This window comes from Podarcis bocagei, assembly GCF_964188305.1.
Source record: "Podarcis bocagei genome assembly, chromosome: 1".
In the NCBI taxonomy this organism is placed as follows: domain Eukaryota; kingdom Metazoa; phylum Chordata; class Lepidosauria; order Squamata; family Lacertidae; genus Podarcis; species Podarcis bocagei.
Genome location: NC_138125.1, coordinates 100534838 through 100554963, shown reverse-complemented (window position 1 = coordinate 100554963; position 20126 = coordinate 100534838). Strand labels below are relative to the sequence as shown.

The 20126-nt window shown below is 42.0% G+C and overlaps 1 protein-coding gene across 3 annotated transcripts in view; it reads right to left on the bottom strand.

Annotated features, from left to right (window-relative positions):
• The window catches only part of THSD7B (thrombospondin type 1 domain containing 7B), a 628355-nt gene that overhangs the window by 411519 nt on the left and 196710 nt on the right, over positions 1-20126 (bottom strand). For all 3 annotated transcript variants that reach the window (XM_081199464.1, XM_081199466.1, XM_081199465.1), the window contains one exon: positions 12547-12647. The gene's annotated coding sequence lies outside the window, so the exon portion shown is untranslated. The remainder of the gene's footprint in view (positions 1-12546; positions 12648-20126) is intronic.

Genomic DNA, 20126 nt, shown 5'->3' with positions numbered 1-20126 from the left:
TTAATGTTGTAAGAGCAGCACACAAGAAAAGGGGGTTTATCTCTTCAGTGCTCAACCAGGATTGGAATGGAAGTGTCTGTCGGTCTCATTGCTAAGCCACAATGTGCAGAGCTCAGTGGGACCAACCCAAAGAGTGTCTGAGGTGTACTTGCTTGGAGACAGAGTCAGTGTCCAAAGTTAGGTCCAGTCCAAGGGTCAGGTGAAGAGCAATCCACATTGTCAGACAGTCCAGGGCTCAGGGAATCTGATGAGCAGGGGGTCAAGGGTCAAGATGAGCAGGAAGCAGCAAGACAGGGGCCAGGAACTACAAGCATTGTTATCAGCATCTGACTGCAGCTGGAAGCTCTGCTTAAGAAGGCTAAAGCTAGCTGGTTCTCATAAGTCCCTTTTCCTCTGTGTCCTTGAAGGCTGATCAGCTACAGGTGGAGTCATTCTATCCCCTCTTCAGGCTGATGTTCAGCAGGTGAAGATGACTCCTGGCCCATGACAGTGTCCCCACACCACACTATCCACTGTTGGGCTAGAAGTCTTAGGAGAGAAGTCCCATTGGTGCCAACGGGGACCTTCTTTTAAGGCTCCCCCATGGGCAGTGAACAATGACAAGGGACATGTTTATTCCAGGCTCAGTGTGGGAGTGAATAGATAAGCCCTTCCTTCCCACATGCTGCCTTTGCAGTGAGAATCAGACTTCCCCACTTGTTCTGTAGTTGCCTGCTACGTGATTATCTCTTGTTCAGTTTGACCCACAGAATTCAGCCTACCAGATCAAACGCTTAGTCTTTTTTTGCCAGGATTCTTTACTTTGTCTCTAGTCCTTCCTATCACCTATCTGAGATACTTCCTAATCAGAGATACTGGGGCTTGAACCTGTGATGTTCTGCATGCAAAAACCTCAGCCATGGTCCCCTCCCAAGCTCTGCTTAAGTGGCGGGTCCAGCTGTGAGAAGGGAGTTCTGCTTGGCTCCTAGAAGAGCACACTGGAGAATCGATAGGAAAAGAAAAATCTCGCTGGAAATGATGAACAGAATTATATTAGCGATTTCCTTTGCTAAACTAATCTGTCTTTGCACATTTTGAAATGTCGTCATGAATGTTTTTCCTAAATAAACATTGATGCAGCCTCCGGGCCATATTTTAGATGCCAGAGAAGGAATGGATGGAGAAGTTAAAAGGCCCAGGGTAAGCTTGTCATTCACTGTTTTGTTAAAAAAAAGAAAGAAAGAAACAACGCCAGAAAATCCACTATGACTGTTCAAAATTATATTAGGAATGATGGTGTGATTTTTTAAAAACCTGCTGAAATATAAAAGATTTATAAGCACATTAATACATCTCTACAGCCACTGTGAAGTTATAATGCAGGCCACAGTGTGAAACATCAGTTATATTCTATTAAGACAGGAGAAGGAAGGAGGGGAAGAGCGGGGTGGGAAACCGCAAATGGATTATAACAGTTATTTGCTATGGTTCGTAATTTAGAGTTCAGCCGCTTCTCTGTTCTTTATCTGTCAGATAATTCCCAGTTTTCTTTCTAACCTGTAATAAAATAGTCCGTAGTAAATATTAAAAGAAAATATATTGTAGAGATAAAGGGGGAAGCACAAAAGTTTATTGGTGCTTATAGACTCTGTGGATTCAGTTTATGATAAAACAGTCAACAAAATCAGAAGATTCCTTCCTTGGCAAAGCCCAGTGGAAAGATTCATTTATAATCAGGGCTTAATATGAGCTAGGGCTTAGGCTGGAACTGACAAAAATCAGACAAAGAAGAATGTGTCTAAGCATGTGCAAAGTGTTTGTCGCTTGGCACTAAAAGAAGTGTCTCTCATTGTGGATTTCGGCTTCCCGGGAAAATGTGATATGCCCAGACAGGCTTTAAGGACTTTTCATTTTAGATATTAATGTAGTTTATAACAAATGCTCACTTAATAAAACCTGGACATGTAGAAAAGTTCTGTGAATATACAGTGGAGGCTTCCCATCAATGGCTTCATTTGTGTGCAGGCAATGTTTTCTCTAATTAGCTGACTGGTCACACACACTTCACTCCCAATTGGCCACCATGGTCTACAGAAGATGTCAGCAGGAAGCCGTTAGTGTCTGTTCAGAGTGACAGCTACCAGCTTGTACTCCAGATCACAGTGCAAGGCTGCAACTTGGCTTCTGGGTCCTTGGCATTCAATATCCAGTCCAAGGTCTGGGCAAAGGCCCAGCTGCAAGGTGACAATTCTAAACAGCGACTGCTGAAAATCTATCCCAGCTGTCAACTACAAGGGCACCACTCCTTCACCTTGGAATCAGCGTATCAGTGCCCAGGAAACACAGCCAAGACCATCCAATTAAAGCAGGAATCCTGCCAGTTTTGAATTAGATAATGAGACCCAGAGGAGGAGAGAGAAAGGAAGATGTCATTATGGTAAAAATGGATAAATGCACAATGACAGCCATGAAGAAAGTTACAATAAATAACATTTTGATCAACATATCTAGTTTGAAACAATTCAAAGGAGTGATTCCCAGCTGACATCCCCAAACCAAAGATTCTTGAGTAAGCTGAGCAGTTATGAAGAGGAGAGGGTCCTCTTGTAGACTAGGAAACAGTAGGAATAAAGGGATGGTTCCCTGAATGGATGGACAGAGGGATATGTTGCTTTTTAACTAGTTCATAAATGATCTAGAGTTGTGGGTGAGCAGCGAGGTGGCCCAATTTTCTGATGATACTAAACTGTTCAGGATAGTTAAAAAGAGATTCTAAAATGCTCTAAAGAGACTGAGTGCATAGGCGGTAAAATGGCAAAGGCAATTCAGTGTAAACAAGTGTACAGTAATGCAGTAATCATCATTTCACTTGTGAAAAGGGCAAATTCCATGCAAGGGATCATTAGGAAAGGAAAACAAAATTGTCAATGTAAATGCCGTGTAGCCGCATTTGGAATCCTGTGTACCTGTCTGGTCTTCTCACTTCAAAATGGATGTTGGAGTTGGAAGAGGTTTGGAAAAGGGCAACCAAAATGAGATGGGGACAGAGCAACTCCTCTATGAGAAAGGTTTGTAGGATTTTTTTTAGTTTAGAGAAAAATTGAGTAAAAGGTGACATGATAGAACTGCAAAAAAAAAAAAAAACTATGCATGGCATGGAGAAAGCTCTAGTTTCTCATAAAACTAGAAATTGTGGACATCCAATGAAGCTGAATGTTGGAAGAATCCAGACAGGTGATAGAAAGCCAAATTGGATAGCTTTAAAAGAGGATTAGGCAGATTCATGGAAAATAAGGCTATCGATGGCTACCAGCCATGGTGGCTGTGCTCTGCCTCCATAGGAAGGCAGCATGCTTCTGAATAGGAGATTCTGTAAACCGCAGGAGGGGAGACTGCTTGCTTGCGTACCAATTGCAGGTTTTCCACAGACATTTCTTCAGCCACGGTGGGGATGCTGAACTAAATGGGCCATTGGCCTGATCCAGCAGGCTCTTTTTACGTCCTTATGGAGTCATTGAAGGCCTGTCTACAGCAAGGTACTGGAATATTATTCTGGGGGATGAGTATGTTGTGTTTGTTTGTGTGTGTGTGTGTGTGTGAGAGAGAGAGAGAGAGAGAGAGTCACATATGGGTAAAAAAAGAGCTTCTATGGCCCTTCTGCCCCATGCTTGGCTTCAGGACAGAAGCTTCCATTCAGACCGCTTTACTAGGGTACCCTGAGAACACACCTGCCTGAGGTCAGGGCAATGCCCCAAATCACCCTGGACCCAGAAACCAGACTAAGGATTACCCAATGCTTTATTTGCCGAAAGATGTAACAATAGCTGTGAGGAAGGCAGAAACCCCAAACAGGTCCAATGTGTTTGCAGGCAAATTCCTTCCTGGCTCCAAATATGGCAACCATTTTTAAACCACAGCAAGGTCATTATACTAATCAACTAAAACCAACATGTGAGGCAGGCAGGTTGCTTTTTCGCCAACTGTGTTGACAGTCCTCACCACAGCAGGCTTTTATTCTCCAACAGCGGACCGGAATTAAGTGGACCTGGGTGATCCCAGAACCCATTGTGTCCTGTTGTGGAGACGTCCAATGGCTAGTTGTGAGGGGAAGGGTTTTCTGCTCCTGGGGTGGGAGGTGAAACCAGCACCCACCCCAAACCAGGTAAGAGTCACTTACCATGAGCTCAGCTAAGAAAACACGTGTTGAACAACAGTGGTCTTACAATGAAGTATTGGTTTTATTATAGTGACACATAGTTCGGAAAGTACACTGGGATATTTAAATAACAGATAAGATTTCAACACTATATCTAAATCCTTTCTGTTTAAGTGGTTATTCGTTGTTGTTGCCCCTGTAAATATATTTGGGATTCTTTTTGTATGAAGTCATATATAAACGGAATAAAACTACTTCAGATGGGTTGGAATCAATATTGGGTTCTGCCTCCAACATATCTGTGAAGCATTTACAAAAAGTTTATAGTTTATCTGAAAGCTTTGTTTAAGAGCAAAATTATTTTGGGATGTGGGTGCTTCTTTAAAGCACAATAGGAACAAAAAATTGTTGTTATGCTTAAGGTTCAGTCCATAGTTTTGTATAGCAGCATGTTGCAGTCTAGGGTCTAAAATCAACCTGTCACTACTATTCAGTTGCTCCACGCTGCAGGACTCCCTCCCAAAGAGAACAAAAGTGCCCCCCAAATCACAATCATTTGTCAAAGACAATAAGACAGAATGACAATGATCAAAAACATTTCATAGATGCTACTTAAAGTCCTATCTCTGAGTTTGTATCGAGAGACCAAAAAAAGCTCGCAGGAAAAAGCTCAGAATAGTTGACTTAGGGCAACACTACGGCTTTAATGGTTTACTTGACTTTCTTCCCCTGTCGCTACCCCCCCAACTTAATTAGCAAGAACTGCAGTATAATGGAGACTTGTGTTTCATGTTCACAGGTTAAAGGCAGAAACTGTCATTATAATCTAAACCCTATTTTTAGACCCCTGTAATTTTGGCCAGGGGGAAAAAATGACACAAATTGGTTTGGCCTGAAAATTGCCAGGTTTGCTGTGAAGTCAAACGAGATTTGCCTGCAAAATTTGAAGAAAATTGCTCTTGCTATTGTCTGAGTTTCTGGCCACTAAAATTATTCTAATTTGAAGCCCTGACTTCTCTAGCTCAATCAAAGAGTACAAGGGCTTGGCTGCTTCTTCTGTACCCCGCTTTTTAATGCAGAGTGTTAAAAAAGAAAACAAATTTAAACAAAGATTCAGAATGTTATTGTTAAGTAAGAGAACTTTTTGCGACTAAGGCTCATTCACGCAGGTTAACCAAAAGGGGATATTGTGCAGCTATTTTGGCTTTGGGACAGCTAATCACGCTGTATTACCTTGAAATTCCTGCCAGCACTAGACTTCTGTAGCACATTCTTAGAGTTGATTGTAAGAAACCAGTCACAGGGTGTCCACCCCTTTGCCAGCCCTCTTTGAATCTTGCTCAGTGGTACTCTCTCACACACCCCTCACATAGCAAAGGCAGTGTAGGAACAGTTGGTTGCTTCTGGGTCAAATAGGGGTGGTGATAGGTTTGTTGGTTTGTTGGTTTGTTGGTTTGTTTGGCCAGTCAACAAAATTGATCAAAATTGATCACTTCCCCAACACTGTTCCTACAATAATAGAAGCTTTTCTATTGGGTTGGGTTACATTTTATAATTAAGTAGGGAAGGGAAGGTGAGGAAAGTAATTCACTGGCAGTCACTGGGAAGCATTCTAGAGTGCAGAGGGATGGGTTTGCTCAGTTTGCATCGTAATGGGAACCTACCGAACTGATATTGAGGAACTTTCCTAGCTATGAGGAGTCAGGAGAGAGAGAGAGAGAGAGAGAGAGAGAGAGAGAGAGAGAGAGAGAGAGATGAAACAAGAACAGACAGACAGAGAGTCAGAAAGAGGGGACTTCTGGCTGTTGTGGTTGTCTTGGAGGGGTATATATTGCTTGCCTAGGCTTTGCATATTTGTAGGTAACTACTGAAATGCTACAAAAAATGTAATAAACCAGACTAGTGTGCATGCTCTCTGTGTCTCTCTGTCTCTCTCTCCCTCTCTCTCCTTCAAAGGAAGCCAAACCCAGGTAGTACTTAAGTTGGAACCACTCATCATTCAAGGAAGTGGTTAGCATACAGCAGTATATTAGGAGACAAGTTTTTCTTGTACAGTGGTACCTCGGGTTAAGTACTTAATTCGTTCTGGAGGTCCATTCTTAACCTGAAACTGTTCTTAACCTGAAGCACCACTTTAGTTAATGGGGCCTCCTACTGCCGCCGCACTGCTGGAGCACGATTTCTGTTCTTATCCAGAAGCAAAGTTCTTAACCTGAAGGACTATTTCTGGGTTAGCAGAGTCTGTAACCTGAAGGATATGTAACCCAAGGTACCACTGTACCTTTCATAGTACATGCCTAGACACGAAGAAGTGTTGCAGTATCTCTCACAACCCCCTTGATGAATGGAGGTATTTCACAAAAGCATTCCAGAAATGTGCATGGAGCTAGTTCTTCTGCATTGCCTACTAAGGGAGTCACAGGTGCAAAGCAATCAAGGCCCAATAAGGAACTCTGCAGCATTTCTGCTAAAATAAAATGTAGTATAGTGATCATTGTAATTTACAGTGACTGGGGAGTTACATGCCAATTCCATTCCCATCATCCAGCCCAAAAGATTATGCAATAACCTTCACTTTTTACACAAATTTTTGGGAATGATTTAGTGGGCACTCAACACTCCAGTTTCATTATTATTTTTAATTTTCATCTCCATGCCATTTTCCTCTTGAGCTACATTTTTGTTCCACTCTAACGGATTTCAAATCATTTCTATATTATGTGAGCACTTTCCCTCTCCTTATTTCCATTTTGGAGAATAACTCTACTATATCAAAATGAGTACTAATAGGATCAGACATAAAGAAAGCCCTAGTGCAAGCTCACTCTGATCTTGGGTGCTGCATTGACAAGAAAGGAAGCAGAGAGAGGAATCACCAAGGTAATGTAGCTGACAAATTGGGCATGTCATGCTTTCATTGAACTGATTTTCATTGAACTGTATCAGATAATCTAAGCACAATAAACACAAAAAGGAGAAGCAGGATTACCAATTAGAGTATGGATAAAATCCCACAAGTTACTCAAAAGCCGCCCCTGGGAGCAGAACATGAGTCAATTTACACCCATATAGAAAGCATCATGGGAGCAAAAATGAAGACATAACACCTCCATTTCCAGGCGTATAAAGGCATATATTCTCTATTTTGAAGAGATTATTAGAAGCACTCTCACTTTACCTTTGTAAAGTGTCACACACAGAAGAGCCTTGAGTGATGTCATGAGTTCCAAAACAGTAGCCACGTTCTCATGCAGCAAAAATAGTAACAGCATCTAACAGACAAAGAGAGAAGTCCTAAACATTCAGACCCACTAAGTTCAATGAAAGTCATTTCCCAGCCTATGGATTCAATGAACATGTGAAGGGATAGAAGGATCTCATCCATGGATGATGCAGCCTGATGGCCACATATTCAGTGGTAGCCTGTAGGGGGCTGCCATATAAACAGATGCATGAAGGCCACCTCCAATGAAGTGAAAACCATAGCATCTATATGCATATCGGCTACCTTCACCCAACTGTGAACATGGAGCATGAGTAGTGAGTAAAATCTCACTACCATTCCCATACATTCACTGAAATGATTGGAGGAGTTCCGAAGGTGGCTTAAGAGGGGTTATTTTTGTTGCCTATCATAAGAACCTAAGAAAGAAAAAACTGGTGGATCAGGCCAATGGTCCATCTAGTCCAGCATCCTGTTCTGGTAGAGGCCAGAAGGATGCTTGTGGGAAGGATGCCAGCAGGACGCAAGGACATGTCCTGCCATGGCTCTCAGCAACTGGCATTCAGAAACACTACTGTCTCTGACTGTGGAGGCAGAACACAGCCATCATGGCTTGTAGCCACTGACGGAACTCTCCTTGAATTTGTCTACTTCTCCATTAAAGCCATCTAGATTGCTGGCCATGACTGTGTCCTGTGAGAGCCAACTCTGTAGTTAAACTATGCACCGTGTAAAGACATACTACTACTAATAATAATAATAATTTTCATTTATATGTCCTGAAACTTCCAACATTCAGCTTCATTTGATGTCCCCGAGTCCTAGCATTAGAGAAGGAGGAGAAGAATCTTTCTCTAGCCACTTTCTCCATGCCAGCATAACTTTATAAACTTCTGTCATGTCACCTCTTACTCACCTTTTCTCTAAACTAAAAAGTCCCAAATGCTGTAACCTTTCCTCATAGGGAAAATGCACACAGTACCTATCAAATGTTCTATGGCACAAGCTATTGTGCACTAAAGCCTACTTTGTCAAGTACATGATAAAACTGATTATGTTGAAGCTTATTATGCACATCAGGGCACACACCATCCCTTCACATGCATGCATAATGAAAACAGTTTCATTTGTGAAACAATATTTAAATTGTACAATGTTTGAATTGTACCATTTCATTTCATTTTTTAAAAAATCAGAGCACAGGGCTTTTATTAGCCAATCTTCTCCCCAGTGCTAGCTCCTCATGATACATTTTTGCATTTAACTTGATAGCAAATCAAAGCAAATGAAGGGGCAGAACACTAAGAAAGGGATTTCATTATCTGGGCAACACTCCCTTGCACGGCCACATGCCCTTCCAGGTTAAAGTCCAGTAGAGGAGCAGAGGGCAACCCCTAATCATGCAAACCTAAGAGAGCCCACAAGTTTTCCCAATCCATGCCCATCTGCTCCACACCCAATACCTGCGAAGTAGACTCAGTACAGCAAGGCAATATGCATAGATCTTAAAAAGCCGGCAGGACCAGGCATGAGGATGTAGTCCCTGTGATGATCATAACTCAAGTTGTCTAGGTGGTTTAAATTAAGTTCTGTTGTATATTAAACAGGGATAGAAAGATACTATTTGCAGTACTGGTCATTTTCACACATTTGCACCATGAATCCATTCCCATCTCCACTTGGATCAGCATTGGGATTTTAAATTATATATATCTGCATTGGATTATTTAAATATCTATCTTTTCATTCTAAGAATCATGTTGCAACATTCAGAAAAAGTGCAGCATCTCATGGAGAGCAGTGATCTGATCCACACATGACTCTGGGAAGTGCAAATCGGGCCATTTCATTTCAGAAATCACAATAGGTCCAATTCCCAATGCATCTCTTCTCTTGGGGGCAGGGAACAAGAAGGCAAAAGAATCCAGAAGAAATGAATACATAATTGCAACGGGGGGGGGGGGAATTACTCCTGTGCATCTGTATGCAGAGAAGTGGTGCCATCTATTGTGGATGTATTGGCAGCAGGACAGGACACATTATGCTCACAATGCATCAGAGGGGGAAAAGAGAGGGATGTTCATCCATGAGGAATAGCCAAACCTATCCAGACTGTCATGCAAGCTTCCCATTCTATAAGAAACTGTGCGTGACTAAGAAGTACTACAGATGATCAGATGTTCAGAGACATGGACCTGGGTGTTGTACAAAAGCCAGGAGTGAAGGGAACAGAGAACAGAGGAAAACAACATGCCGCAGAAATAACAGCAAATTCCTATGCTGTTGTGACATGTCCCTGACTCCTAGCTGTGAACAGAGTCGATTTTTGCAAAGGGTTTTATAAAGATATCATGACTCTTATGTGCAGGATTTTTATCTATCTATCTTTACAGATGCCATGGACCATGAGTACTCTCTGGCTATAGTCAGAAGCATCTTTTCTTAGAAGTGTCACATAACTCAGTGGAGGTTGTTTGTTTTTTTAGTAAAAGACAGACAGGATTCCGCTGTCCAAGTGCAGATAATTCAAGTCACACAAAGGGCATGATGGCAAAGGGAGATGGTGACCAAAGGACCCTAACCTAAACAGAAAAAGAAAAAGAGTCCTGAGCAAGTGTGACAGACTACTTTTCATTTGTTATATTTTAAAAATGCCCTTCAACTAAAGCGATAATAGGAGGCATGCAAGGGGTACAATAAATACAACATAAGATTGACACTAAAAATCATAAAAAATCATCCAATTTACAGTTGGAAATAAGCTGCAAATTGCATGCTGTAGTTAAGGAGTATTTCCCAGTGCGATCTTAGATGCATACAGTTGGAAGGAGCTTCAAAAGTCATCTAGTCCAGCACCCACCTAGGCAGAAAAGCCACCGCTACTAAATCACCGAGAGGCGGTCATCAGTGGTCTGCTTAAAAAGCTCCGTCTCCTTTTGACACAAATTGCTTCACTGAACTCGAAGCATGGGTACCCCCAACAAAAATTTTAAATTTGGCTAATTATTTGGAGTGTATTATGTATTGGTATAATTTGGTAAAACTAATGTGATAAGATTGGTTTGATAATTGGAAACTCAATAAAAAAAAAATAAAAAAGGACACAGATTGCTTCACTGTTAAACAGCTCATACCATCCTAATATTTAGCTGAAATCTCCTTTCTTATCATTTGAACTTGTTGGAATGGGTCCTACTCTGCACAAACAGAAAGCAAATATGCTCCACCACATGTGCATCTTCAAAATGAATAAGCATGTAGGGGAGTGGGCAGTAATCATCTGTACACGAACCAGTAAGTCATACTACATAAACAAGCATTGCTTCCAGTTTGTCCAGTCCGCTGCCTCTCCACAGCTGCCATAATGATCAAAACTAGTTTCATATTCAGGAAGCATTTCCCTCAGTCTGAATGCACTTTGTTTGCCTTTGGTGACATTGCAAATAGTTGCGGCACCATCCTACTACCTGTATGATTTCCAGTTGGCTGCATAGGACTGATCCAGGAAGCACTGCCATCATTCACGGTGGACATTATTTGCCACCAGTCTCATCACACAACCAAATCTGGCTAGCCAGCTACATGGCACTGTGTTGTTATCTTATTTACAATGTTGTCATTAATGGGCTAGAATAGCACTAATGCAGATACAGGAGACAATGACACAGAACAGGATTGGACATAGGTGAAATCTCTCTCCATTTAAGCTTCTCTCTCCTCTCCTCTCCTCTCCCCCCCTCCCCGGGAAATAACTTCTGTCCCCTTGAAAGCAAGACTTTTGATCCAAATATCAAAGTGCTATCTAGCTGGCCAGTGAACAGTGGGACATCCCTTCTTCACAAGTGCTCTGTTGCTCCGTTGTCTTAGTGAGTGAGCAAAGGGGAAACAAAGGCATTAGCTTCTACTGGACCACAGGGACAAACTGGCATGGAACAAATCAGGAGCAACCTTTGTTGACCTTTCATCTCTTCTCTCACAGCCTTAATTCAAGGTGCTGCTTGCATCAAAGAAGAAGCCACATTGAACAGGGTCTATTAGTTATTATTGAGAAAACTGGGTCAGTGAACCTGAAGGCACCTGGGAAAGAACTTGGTGTAACAAAACACAGATGAAGAGTCTTAACATGCTATGAGTAATAGTTGTAAGCCAAAACATGTTGGGACTGGTTTACTTTGCTGACTCTATCAGTAGCTTATTTGATTGATTATTGTTATGAGTTTGGGTAGTGGGAGTAGGCTGTAGGCCAAGACCCTTCTAATGCCTCCCCCCCTTCTAATTCTTGGAATAGCCAGGCTAGCTTCCTGTTGAGGTGATGGCCTGGGTGGTGGGCCATTAAGGGAACAAAGGAAGCGGATCTGGGTGAGACAGCTGGTACCACCATCACCTTCAACTGGCTGGTAGTTAGAAAAAGAGAAAGGTAAGAGTTGAGTGTTTACAGTGATGTGACCTAGAGGTAAAGCAGCAATCTGGAGAGAGAGTCAAAGCAACATTTGAGAGCAATGTTTGATTTCCATTTGAATCCAAAGCTGTAGCCATGGGAGAAGCAAGACCCTCTTGGGGTGTTAATGCTGTGAATCCCGCCATTGCAGGCTCAGGTTGTATATATGTGTAAACCATATATCATTAAGACACCACAGTCTCTGCTCTGCCTCATTCCCAAAGGAAACGTAAACCCTGGGTATGTCCCTGGAACATCGCGTCATTCTGAGATTGGTGTGATGTGCAACATTAACTGACACAGTTTACCGATTGACTTCATGTTATATGAGTTATTTAATAACTTAACTCAATGTATGGTACTAGGTAGACTGCTTGATTAAAATAAAAAGTGTCATGATTTCCAGCCTTATTAAAAACATTGGGAGATAGTCAATGTCAGAAGTATTACTTACTCGGATACTTACTCGGATATTACCTATTCCATTGGAGCCAGACACCACCATGCTTAGGGTAGATCAACTGAAACAGTGGCGTAGCGTGGGTTGTCAGCACCCGGGGCAAGGCAAGTAATTTGCACCCCCTAACCCGTGGATTTTAGTAGGGGCAGAGAGCAGCGAGTGCGAGCGCCCCCCCCCGATGTTGCGCCCGGCCCCCCACACACACTATGTCACTGAACTGAAATCAATGGGACCTAACCATTATAGGGATAGGGAAAATACAATTCAGTTCACATTGAAAGAGAACCTACCTTATTTGCACATCCTGAAATAATACGGGAACCAAAACACAGCCACCCTTTGAAAAAATTGCACTTCTTCAAATAATGCAGTCCTGTTCTCCAGAGATTTCCTGTGTGCAAAAATGGACACATTAGGACAAAGTTTGAATAATGATGCATATATTGGAGAAAATAACATTTAAAAGATGTATTGTATAGGGGAAAATTTCTTTGAAAATTTATGTTTGTTAGGCAAAACTGCATACAAAAATGTGAATATTAGGAGGAATTCACAGTAAAACACTTAAGAATTTTTATGAGAAAGCATTGCAAACTGATGAGGAAATGTGGAGAACTGAACTGAAGATTGGTGGGGGGGACACGAGAAGTTCAAAGAACTGACAGATTTGCCCATTCCTAATCATTACTTGCCCAGTTCATTTCAATGTGTCTACCCTAAGCATGACTAAGGCTAGAATCCTAACAACATAAACTCAGAAGTAAGTTCCACTGATTTCAGTGGGGTATACTCCCAGGTAAATGAGAATAAAATTGCAACCTAAGTCTGGATCCAGCCTGCTATCTCTGCCTCTTTTCTGAGCAAAAAGCTGTTAGCTGCCTCATTTGGTCTTTGACACAGTATACACCACAAGCCCCTGGGGCAGGTTCATGGCAATTCTGGATTCACCAGCTATAGTTTTTGGGCCATGAATAATGTGGCCATTTGAGCTTTGCTTCCAAGAAACCTCTTGCTGTATTCTCAAGGCAATTCATCTGTCTTTCAGTTTAAAATATAATGAAGCTGGCAGCAGCTAAAAATAGTTTCTGAGATTCCTTCCCTTTTAAAGGTACAGTTGTGAAACTGGTCTGTAAACATCCATTGTGCATCCCTCCCACCCTATAGCCTCATAATAAGCAATACTAGGCTGTACGAAAGGCCATTCTCACACTGCCTGAAAAACTGCCTATTGTACCTTTTCTATGCTTATAGCATTTCAGCACTTTGCTCAACAGAGCATTTGCAAGATCCATTCTGTCCCTGAAATATCATAGCAAAGTATCTTGTAATTCTAGCAAGGACAGTTACCAAAGGCATCTGCAATATGGTTTTCCTCTCACATCAAACAATAATAGTAACATACGTGAAGCAGGACAGCTTCCTCAGGACATCAGTTTTGTCAGGTCCAGCCCCACCATTTAGGCAGAATAAGGCAGCTGCCTCAGGCGACAAATTCTGTGATGTTGGAAGCAGTAATAAAGATGGAGTAGTGTCTGCTGTGGGACCGCCTGAGCTAGCCTCCTGCCCACAAGTTCTGAAGAGGTCATGTCCCATCACCAGTTTTGATGTAATATTTAGTAGCCAGCTCAGCTTCTGTACCTGCTCAGCAAAACAATCTTCAGCCACCCCCTGAGTTTTATGAGATCAAGTTATTAAACCCCCTTAGGTCCATTAGGGACGCGGGTGGCACTGTGGGTAAAACCTCAGCGCCTAGGGCTTGCCGATCGTATGGTCGGCGGTTCGAATCCCCGTGGCGGGTGCGCTCCCGTCGTTCGGTCCCAGCGCCTGCCAACCTAGCAGTTCGAAAGCACCCCCGGGTGCAAGTAGATAAATAGGGGCCGCTTACCAGCGGGAAGGTAAACGGCGTTCCGTGTGCTGCGCTGGCTCGCCAGATGCAGCTTGTCACGCTGGCCACGTGACCCGGAAGTGTCTGCGGACAGCGCTGGCCCCCGGCCTATAGAGTGAGATGAGCGCACAACCCTAGAGTCTGGCAAGACTGGCCCGTATGGGCAGGGGTACCTTTACCTTTAGGTCCATTAAAAAGAAAATGGAGATACACAAACCTAGGAAGCCAACTAAATCCACTGGGATGAAGTTCTTCTTAAGTCTTTTAAGACAGGCTATAATCAAGCATTCAGAACCAAACATAATATGTCCTTGCACATCCCTTCTCCTTTCACCCAATTAAACCTTAGATGCCCTTTCCCTTATGTATAGATCAAGTGGGGGTCTAATAAGCAAGAGCTTATGTTAAGAGCTACCAATTAACTTCTTATACTCCCACATCCCAAACCTTCAGTTAGCATCATATCCGTTAGAATGGCACTATAATCTCTCTCTCTCTCTCTCTCTCTCTCTCTCTCTCTCTCTCTCTCTCTCTCCCTCCCTCCCTCCCTCCCTCCCTCCCTCCCTCCCTCTTTTTCCCAACCTTCAATGTGAGCAAATTAAACACATTTAGGCTGTAAGCACACTATGGCTGTTGTGGACTGAGCTTGGGAGCATTTGGAAGATAAGAAGCTATGTATATTTCAGGACTTCTACACTGTGTAGTATGAAGTGTGCTGCCTCTTACCAATTTGAAACTCAGCCTAGATTTTTATTGCAATCATGATCTTCTGTCAGATCCAGGTCTTAAAAAATGAAATAAATGTCTGCAATGATGAAGGGTGGAACAAAACTAAAATGCCATGCATCCAAAGCAAGAGATGAATTTCTATTCAAACCTGAGTAATTTATACCCAAACCTGTGGAACTCCTGAGACTTGATGGTATGCTACTGAGACTTGATGATACATACTATCCTATGTATTGCTATTTAAATTTCATGTACAATGTTAAATTTTTTAAACTATTTGCTCTGACAACTTTGTTCTGATTTTTTGCTAGCTTTCCCATTAGGATTCACATATTAGATGTTTATAGCTGCTGTTTCATTTGCAAGAAACTGGCAACATAATGATAGAGAGAATGTTGCATACACATACACATACACACACACACACACACACACACACACACACACACACACACACACCATAACTGCCACCTTGGAAACAGCAACATTTTAATCAGAGCAACTGATGAAGGCAGAATCAAAAATGTTTTGCTGCAAGAATTTAAAAGTTCTGCTATGTTAGTCACTGAAATATATATTTCTTCGATAGTATAGATCCTGTATGTCTGCATACAGTCATCTTATAGATTTAAAACTTATGCCCCATGTTGTGTTTCTATTGCTTTAAATAAAAATATGGAAGCCCTCTAGTGGTCAAAGAACTTAATTCCCGTGAATATTCAGCAGAGGTCTATGACACCTTGTTGAGCACAATGGTCTAGCGTGAACAAATCACGGTCACTTGCATGTTGCATTTGAAATGAATTGGAATTGCTTTGAATTATTATGCTGCTCTCACCTTTATTCCCAGCATAGAAAAATGCTTATGCAGCTGCGATCTTTAATATTCCATTACATAAACAGTGTGATTTCATAACACAGGGGTAGGAAATCGGTGCCCCTCCAGGTGCTATTGATTTCCAGCACCTATCAGTCCCAGTCATCACTGCCAATGATCAGGGATGATGGGAAGTGTAGTCCAAAAATGGCCAGAATAACCATAATAGCGACTATATTGCTGCCTTTGGTGGCTGTCTTCATGTGGCAAACCTTGTTTCAGATCTTGAGTTGAGTCTACCCTTATCACGTACTCTGAATGCAAATGAGTGCACATGAATACCTATCCAGATGGAAACATTCACCACAGCAGGGAACTAAAATAGCCTCCCTTTGTCTGGAAACGATGCCTTATGAGGAACGGCTAAGGGAGCTGGGCATGTTTAGCCTGGAGAAGAGGAGGTTAAGGGGTGATATGATAGCCATGTTCAAATATATAAAAGGATGTCATATAGAGGAGGGAGAAAGGTTGTTTTCTGCTGCTCCAGAGAAGCGGACACGGAGCAATGGATCCAAACTACAAGAAAGAAGATTCCACCTAAACATTAGGAAGAACTTCCTGACAGTAAGAGCTGTTCGACAGTGGAATTTGCTGCCAAGGAGTGTGGTGGAGTCTCCTACTTTGGAGGTCTTTAAGCAGAGGCTTGACAACCATACGTCAGGAGTGCTCTGATGGTGTTTCCTGCTTGGCAGGGGGTTGGACTCGATGGCCCTTGTGGTCTCTTCCAACTCTATGATTCTATGTTGGGTATTTTGTGCACAATGCTATAATATGAAGCGATGAGGTCAGTCTGGAACCATGGTTTCCTTTTTGCAGCTCTGAGACCATTTGGATGGCCATCTCTGAGGTTGGATGGACATCTGACATGGATGCTTTAGTTTAGATTCCTGCATTGCAGGCGGTTGGACCAGATGACCCTTCAGGTCACCCCCAACTCTACATTTCTACAATTCTATGAGTTTGCCTTGGTCCCTTCAAAACAACTACATCTCTGACAAAGGGGGGAGGGACACATAGACAATAATTATAAGAAAGAAAGAAAATAACAAATCAAGAAAAATAGGGAGCAAAAATTCCAAAACATATTATTATGCTCACTCCCTTAACTTGATGTTTTTATTGTGGTAGTCTTAAAAAAATTTAATCCTGAGAACTACTTTTAACTTCCCTTCTCTTAAAAATCTGTAAACAGAGAGACAAAAAAGGTTGGTATGAATTGTATGACTTTACATTACAATGTGATTCAGTTGTGGAATATGGCTCATCTATTGAAGACCAGGTGTTTATTGTATAATTTTGTATCTCACGTCACCATACTTTCCTATTTGCTCTTCACAAGCATCCAACAGATTATCTCTCTTTGCTTTGTATCTTTTCATTGTCCCATTTGGTATCAATCCCCCACTCTTTTCTTTTCTTATGTTTTTGAATACCCCTCCCCCCCCAAAAAAAACACCCTGTTCTGCTTTCAATTCCTTGAACTCTCTCAAGGTAAGCTCTTTTATCATAGGCTGAAAGATTTAGTCGAAAATGAAGCCATTGTGTGCACAAAAATGATCTTTGACCTCACAGACACTCAGTACTCATTACCACCCTTTTGTACCACCCTCATTAATTAAGCGCGCACACACACACCCAAAAGGAAGGCTGAGCTAAATTACATACTTGTCCATTTGTTCAGCTGCTGAGCCTTGTCAGCTGTGTTTTGTGCTGCTGGTTTATTCAGGCTCTTTCTGTAAAGGGCAGCTGACTTCCAGGCCAAACACTGTGATACTGGCAGCAAATGAGTCTTTTCTAGTCTCCCCCTCCTTTTGCTGGCCTTCTACTGGCAAAGACAACTGCAACTTCATGGGCCTTGCTGAGGATCCACCAATTACCTTGCATTATGGGGAAAACTCTTTAAATACTTTGTTTGCCCAGCAATGTGCAACTAGTACATTGATTTGAAATGAGAATTTAATGATGGCACTTAAAAGCTGGGAGCGCAGTCTGAACTGTAGAAGCGCATTAAGACATTAAGCAAATTATTGTGTCAAAGCTGGGCAAAACGATTTACCAGCAAAGTGAAATGGCCATTTCTGTCTCCCCATTTAATCAAGTATGGAGATGTCCCCCAGCTTAATGTCTTCTATAAGAGCGTGCTAAAAGAGTTTCTGCTTAGGTTGTGATAGGCAAGGCAATGAAGCATTCCTTTCAAAGTATATACAGGTAATATATACATGCTTTCTGAAGCAAATAGTGTAGCAGTGGAAAACCTGTGCTGCCCCCCCCATGTTGTTGGAGTCAAAACCCCACAAGCCCTAGCTAGCATGGCCAATGGCCAGACATTATGGGAGTTGGGGTCCAATAACACCTGGAAGGCCACAGGTTTCCCACTACTGAGACCATGGGTGTAGCCAAGGGGGGCAGGGAGGGACAGCTGCCCCCCAATAAATAAATAAATACAAAGCTGACTGAGGTTCTGGCCCCACAATAAAAGGCATGCCCCCCACAAAAATCCTGGCTACACCCATGACAGACACAGCAATGCTTTCTGGTCAGAAATGACAAATAATAGATACTTGCCACCAATTGTTACTGCTTCCATTTGTTTTGAAGCTGCTTCAGTGTTTCTTCCACGATCTAACACAGACTTAAGAGCACCATTCTAGTATGTCTACTCAGAGGTGTGGTGTCCCACGGAATTCAGTCGGACATACTCCCAGAAATGTCAGGAGGGTCAAATCTCACCAGAATGCTTAGGGGTTATTAAAACCGTAACAGAAAAAGATCAGATACAACAGAGCAGAAAGGTCTAACAGGATGTCATTAAGGAGCAGAAACAAGGAAGCATCTGGAGGCAAGAAGGCTTCTTTCGGAAAATGGAAATCTTGCCCAAATGTGGAGGACAAAAAGGAACACAAAAGAAATGCAAGTGGACAAAAGAAATGCAAGTGGACAATGAGGTTTCGGTGAGGGGGATAATTCAAGACAAGGAACATACTGCTAAAAGCATTAGGACCAATTACAATAATAACAAAAAATATTTAAATAAATCAGAAGCAGAAAACTGGCTGGGGAGTAGGTTGAACCTTTAGATGACAAGGGACTGAGAGGTGTGCTAAAGGAGGAAAAGGAGATTGCAGAGGAACTAATTTAATTTTTTGTGTCTGTCTGTAGCTCTAGGTGTTGGATAGGCAGGCTATAATGCAGGGATAGCCACCCGGATACCCTCCAGATATTGTTGGACTCTGCTTCCTATTATTTGTCACTATTTGCTATGCTGGGGCTAATGGAAACTGTAGTCCAGCAACACTTGGAATGTTCAAAGTCCAGACAGAAGTGCTAGCAATATAACCAGAAAAACTAATGCGACAAACCCCATGCCTGAATGCCACCAATTTGGTAGCATTGGGAAAGCATCACAGAACAAACTAAAGCAGAAGAAATCCATCACTAATGCACCATTAGAGTGTCAAAGAGCAGACACCTGTAATAAAACACCCATCTGGAGGGCCCCAGGGTAATTTCACCCTGGTTCTCTGTTCACTACCACTCTATAGTGGTAAAAAGGTAAAAATAATAATTAAAATGCAACTTTCTTCCACCGTCTTTTTAACTGCCATGATTGTGTATTCAGAATGGTTACTGTATATTAAGTGATAAACAGTCCCTGTTAAATGATCCTTAAGAATTCATTTTTAGAGACTATCAGAGCACAGCGATACCGCGTGAAGGCTGTGACTTTTTACACTGATTGATCCTTTCCTGTGGATTGCTTTAAGGAGTGTTTGCACTCTGATGTTAATGTTCCATCGGCTTTGCCTGACTGTAAGCTTCATTAGAAGTTGGATGAAATAACTACGTTATAATTACTGTTCTGAAACCCAATAATAAACTCATCCTTAGCCTGGTTCATGTAAATATACAAAGCAAACACAATGGGGGTATATAGTATAATTTGAAAGTATAATTGCATCAAATTATGTTTGCAATAATTCAGTGGAAGATATAATGCTTCCTAAGAGGTGATATTTTTCTGAACAGAGATTCAGTAAACATGCTGTTTTGGGGGTCCAATGCATTACTTGTTAAAGCCATAAGCAGAACACTGCTGGAAAAGCCCTCTGATTGAACAGCTATTTGTGTACAATAATCACAATTTTTTAAAAAAAGAAAATATTTGTTTCACACAATTGATACAAAGTGAGTAACCCTTGAAGAGATTGCCAGAGTTACCTGTTGATCCCTTTCTTTATACCACTCGCCCACTGACAACTGATAGTGTGGTGGAGTTGGTACAATGGTGCTGGAAGAACAGGAGAGATGGTTAGGCTGGGGGAGGCAAACACATGGGCTGCATTGTCCAATAGGGAAGAGGCAGAGAGCAGGCTACTTAA